At 31.0% G+C, this 6,023-nt stretch overlaps 1 long non-coding RNA gene across 2 annotated transcripts; it reads left to right on the top strand.

Moving 5' to 3' along the window:
- The first annotated feature begins 859 nt into the window (after positions 1-859).
- Positions 860-4,656, top strand: LOC114168967 (uncharacterized). 2 transcript variants are annotated; one of them, XR_014986222.1, is made up of 4 exons: positions 860-986; positions 1,214-1,282; positions 1,998-2,294; positions 4,363-4,656. It is a non-coding gene; the product is annotated as an uncharacterized LOC114168967 (long non-coding RNA). The 2 variants fall into 2 exon arrangements; XR_003600797.2 differs by lacking the exon at positions 1,998-2,294 and having other exon boundaries at positions 872-986.
- The last annotated feature ends 1,367 nt before the right edge of the window (positions 4,657-6,023 follow it).

The raw sequence follows: 6,023 nt of genomic DNA, 5'->3' as shown, positions 1-6,023 counted from the left end.
CAAAAGGATCCAGGTTAGGGGAGCTGGAACCGTACTTTTATTGCGCATTTTATAATTTCATGAACTATATGATGATTGGGTGAATATAAACTGTCTTAATCTGTATGAAGTTCACGTTTCTGGAATTTTCCAAAAATTGTCTACGGTAGTTCATCACCCACCAGGCGGCTCATCCCATCTTAGTGCCATCTAGGTTCATGAGGAGGAACCGCCAGACACATGTTTGTTTCACCCAATATTCTAGGTTTTGTTGAACTGCCTGACGGTGATGAACACCCGTCAGGCGACGCAGACCAATTTGGTTCGATTTTGCTTTTCTTGGGGTTCTGGAACGTTGTTAACACTACAGGAATTATTAGATTTAGCAACATTTCTTTTGTTACATTTATTAGAAATGTTACCTTATGAATACTATGAATAGCTATAGTAATATTTATTAAGAAATGTTACCATAAGTAATTAAAAATGTTACCATAAATAATGTTAATAATGATATTGCAACATTTTTAAATAATGTTGTTATAGATATTAAGTTTTCATTTCTTATTTTAATTAGAAATTTTTAAAATGATAGTAAGAAATTTGTAATTAATTAATTTCATTATAATTATAATATTGATATAGTTAATATTAATTTAAAATTTTTGTTTATTTAAAATAAATTTATAACAATTTCAATATTATTTTTGGAATTTCGGATCAATCACCACAAAAATATACAATTTTAAAAGGGAACTTTATTAGTTAAGGATATTATAACTTCTACTAAAAAATAAACATAAGATAGATTTTGAAAATCCCACTACATACTTGAGTTTTTTAGAAAACACAATCAAATTTGGATTTCACCTTATCTTTTATTTTTGCTCTTTTACGTATTTTAAAATTTTTTAATTTGGTATTCGGTCTCTCGTTCTGAAAGTGTTATTCTAAAGGATGCAACAACTTTCGCGCGCCTCCCTGCTTTCTCTTTCGAAAAGCTCAAGGTAATAAATTTTTTGCTTTTCGCTCTCTCTTTCGATTTCGTTATTCTTTCTCTTTCGATTTTAGCTTTCATCTTCATCACACGTCACTACGTGATCTGTGTCATTTTCAAGTTCGATTTCGTCTCCATGCCTCTTTCGATCTCATGTTCGATTTAGATTCGATTTCAATTTCATCTCACTACATCATCTGCCATAACTCAGTTCTAATTTTTTCTGCCCTAACTTAGTGTCGTCAAGTAGTAGCACTGGTAATGCGACAACTGCAACCAGAGTGTGATACTCGTTTATCAAAATAGGTATTGTTTTTCAATTCATAAACCAATTTAGCTTGTCACAATGTTCAGTTCGCACTCACTCCTAATTTTTTCTTCATGATTTTCAATTTCAATGTGCATGGTTTAAGTTTCTCTATCTGATATGTGCATGAGCGTTCCATACTAACATGCTCAATAATGTCTTCTACTGTTATTAACATGATTTTCTTCCATGGTTTAGGGTTTAGGGTTTAGGGTTTAGGGTTTTGTTACCTTTAGGCTTTAGAGCTTTAAGCCAAGGTGACAACCAAGTGTTTCAATGACGTAGATGTTGGGGGTGAGACTGTGGGCAAGATTGTTTTGGGCCTATTTGGAGATCATGTTCCCAAAACAGCTGAAATTTTTCGTGCTTTGTGCACAAGCAAGCAAGTTTTTCTACAACATTTTTCTTGCTGCTGTTGGATTTCTACTCTGAAATGGATTGTGTAACTTTGAATTTTATATATCAAGCTGAATAATCCTTTAACATGTGAGAAAGGATATGGTTACAAAGGAAGCTCCTTCCATCGTATAATCAAAGATTTCATGTTTCAGGGAGGAAACTTTACGGAAGGAAATGTGAGCTAAACTTTTGTTTGTAGGCCTGCATATATTTAGTGATGAGTGCATTTACTTTCCAACTGACATGCGATGTATATGTATCAAAAAGGCTAATGAATTTTATTCTTGCTTAGAATGTTCTTTTATTTTGCTGCAGGGAATTGGTGGGATTAGTATCTATGGTCCAAGTTTCAAGGATGAAAAATTTTCTATTTGTCTCTCTATTATGGCTGGATAGTAATATTTAATTATAAATTTTTAATAGTGATTGCCTATTGGTATTTAAAATTCAGTTTAAGCTTCTTTTTCAATTTAAAATTAAGTTTAATTAATCTGCTTACATTTCTAGTTTCAACACTTTCTTGCAATGAAACATACTGGTTCTGGAGTTTTAAGCATGGCAAATGCTAGTCCTAACACCAATGGTAGCCAAATTTTCATTTGCACCGTAAAGGTGAGACATGTACTGCCCCTTCTGATTTTTTCAAGATACTAATAGATAAACTTCAATAAAAGTAAACTCAAAATTCTAATCAAGCCTAATGTCAAATTTTTCAGTAAGTTGTTTCTGATTTTGACATCATTGTATCATAGTGGCTAACAATAACAATATCTTTGATATATATTAATTTTTCACCAACTGATAGATTTAAAGCATGATGATGTTTTGGTTGGTTGTGACTACATGAACATGGGGTCCTAAGTCTTAAATGCCATGATGATGCATTCACATAGTAACAATGTTTTTGTTAGTTTATTTAAGATGGATTAGAGAGATGATTGAGATGGACAATTTAAGTGCCTAACATAGTATACATTAGAAACCTGCAAAGGGACACATTTATTACAAAGGAGGGACCATCTAGTTATGCTCTAAGTTATGCTCTAAGTTTACTTGAATTTCTCTATTCTCATCTTCTGTATAAAATTCAAGAGAAGTTGCATCAAGATCTCAACATACTTTATGTTAATAATAATGTTATATTAAAGAGCAATAGTGTTTCTAGTGAACCTATTGGTATTCCAAAACCGTTGATAGAAGTGATTATTTGTGATACTCATTAAGGTATATAATATATCTTCTAGGTTGAGAAGTTGTCTTCTAACTTGAAATTTTCTATCCCATAATAATGCTTTTCATGGTTTTTTTTCTATAGCATTGATCTTGATATTGGTACTCAAGTTGTCCTTCTTGAAGTTAAAACTTCTCTTTTAGAAAATGCATTAAAATTAGATAAACTATGTTTAGGTTGGCAAACATTGTGTGTGGTTGCAGATCCAAAGTTTCTATATTGAGTTTATTTAATAACTCATGGTCTATTGAATAATGTATTGTTATAAGTGTTTAATGGAAATTGACATTGGTCTATTAAGAGTATTTAGTGGTATTCATATGACTCTTTATATGTGTAACGGTTAGAGTACTGTGTTACGAAATTCTATAAGTTATTTCAGTCTATAAAATACATTTAATGTATTAGAAAATTAAGCAAAGAAAAAAAAATATATAGAGAAATACAATTAAAACAGAAGTCATTTCAATCTCCAAATCACAATTTTGCTTCCTCTAGACTACCTCCAACATTAATGCTCATCAAAGATTTCATGCATTCCTTGCAATCCAAAATTAGAGTAATGATAATCAACCAAGTATAAGCATCCTTTAAAATTTCCTTATTAACATTCATTATTTAAAAACTTTAAATGTGTATTTGCACATTTACTTTAGCCTGCAAAGATCACTAGAGTACGGTTATTACTCACCATATAATTACCATAACCATCACTTATTTTTCTCTCAAAGCTTGTCATATAGATTTTCTTCCTTGAATTCTTCGTATACTCACGTGTCTATATATGTGTTTCAGACTTGGATTTTATATGTATCTTATCTTTGCAGTATTAGTTAATAGAAAGAAATGATTAAAAAGGATAGATTAAAACCTGTAATTAGTTGTAAAGATGAAGTAATGATTAAACATTTTCAAGGTGTTAGATCTAATGTTAAAACTTTAAATAGAGAAAATGGTAGGTGAAGGTAGCAATATGTGAGAGTGTTGATAATCCAACATATCATAAATCTTGAATGCAATGTTATGGTTATGGACGCTCTTGGAGTTGACATAATACAATATTTTTTGATAAAAAATAGTTACTGTGAATCAACATATTAGTTATACATTATTCTGTTTTGGTAATTTCTTAATCTTGAGACATTAATAAAATAATATCTTTCAGGTTTGTTGTTATGACAAGAGCAAACAAAGGGATTTGTTTTGGTATGTGTAAGAAGTTGGCTTCAAATGGGGTTGTGGTGGTGCTAACAGGAGAGGGGGTTGAAAGTAGTTAAAACACTAAAAGACTTCGGTCTCTCAGACCTTCTAGTTTTTCATCTACTTGATGTGAATGACCCTGCTAGTTTTGCTACTTTAGCTCATTTCATCAAAACCAAATTTGGGAAACTTGATATCTTGGTATGAATCAGCTTGCTTATTTATCTTGTAAAACCATTTTTTGGACAGAATAAAGCAGCAAAGAGTGGAGTCTAGAGTGTAGGAGGGCTTGACTCGAAGAGGGGAGGAAAACAACACCTAAATAGACCGCAACAACACAGAAACCATGATTGCTTATTCTAATTTGATTCATTTCATAGCTCAGTTCACTTTCTTCATTTGCTTGTTAAGTGAAAAAGTTGAGAAGGATCTTCGAATTTAGAAGAACATACTCCCTATAGTTGGCTAGGTACTTTTTCTTGTATTGATATTGTGGTTTTGTAGGATGATTTGTTGAACTAATCTTATATATTTTAATTTCAATAGAGAATGTAGAAATGATGATGCTAAAGATTATGGAGATGTTGTTGTTATGCTTGGCCTAGTTGATGTGTAAGACTTGAAATTCATCATATTGTTTATTTTAACAATGTTGTTTGATGCATTTTCTATATACATCAATGTTGAATAGTTTAATAATAATAGGTTTGGGCATGCAAGAATTTACTAGAGTAGGAATGGTATACTAGAAGAGTGGATTATCAACTCCAGCTGGTTCATTGTATGTTTAAACATGATTATCTGAATTACTTACTTTGCTGGGCATGTACATCTTGATGAACCATGAAGAACTGAATTGGAAGGATTTGATATTGGTAACAGAGTTGCTGCTGCTGGTATACAAATATTTCTGTCGTGTCAAAACATGAAATTGGTTATACTATTGCTTAATTTTATCCTAAGTTTTCCTAGTTGAATTAGCTCATCGAAAGCTCTGGCTTGAGTTGATATTGAGATCTCTTGTGTGAGAGTTGAAGTTGTGGAGCCCTAAATACAGTAGAAATGTGGGCCACAGTGGGAGTACAAGTTGTGATTGAGGAGACGAAAGGATCCTTACTCTAGAGAATTGTAAATTACATAATTCAAGGTATTTCTTAATATTTGGAGAGAACCTAGCAATATGAAATATCCATCCACTGTTCTTTTGCATGATGCAATGCATTTAAAATCTTGGATGAGCACAATACCATTCATCTTTAGCAACAATTTTAAAATGTTACAAAAAGACAATTTGTAACATTTCTTAATTGTTACAAAATAAGATAATTAGTAACATTTATTTAAATGTTAGAAGATAAAAAGATAACATTTTCTTTAAATGTTAGAAAATCTATAGGTAACATTTTTGAAATGTTACAAAAAAATTAAATTCGTAACATTTTTTAGATGTTAGTAAAGATGCTGATTGGTAACATTTTTAAAAATGATACCAATAATATGTAAGAATGTTACTAAAACCTTTTGGTAACATACACTATAGATAACATGTGTATAAATGTTACTTTTGCAAATGATAACATTTTTTTAGGTTTTAGCAACATTTTTAAAATGTTATTAAATCTAATATATGTAGTAGTGTAATTGAAGGAAAATGGAATTCATATATGTATTGATGATTGAGGATCAATAATCGTGTAATTGCGCTGTAATTGGACATTCATTGGGGGAAAATTGTATGAATGTGAATTTTAAGATGGATGATTGGGGATTTTTAAAGTTGCAAGAAATTAAGCGTTAACTATTACTAAAATGTAGTACTTTGGAAGTGTGAGGAATGGGCATGAATCTGAATAAGTGAGTGCAACCTATTTAGGTCATATTTTGATTAAAACCAGAATATTTGGGGTGGT

The sequence above is a fragment of the Vigna unguiculata genome, chromosome 11 (genome assembly GCF_037176805.1).
Source record: "Vigna unguiculata cultivar grain cowpea cultivar isolate G323 ecotype 2 chromosome 11, ASM3717680v1, whole genome shotgun sequence".
NCBI classification, from domain to species: domain Eukaryota; kingdom Viridiplantae; phylum Streptophyta; class Magnoliopsida; order Fabales; family Fabaceae; genus Vigna; species Vigna unguiculata.
This window is presented reverse-complemented; position numbering and strand designations above follow the sequence as displayed.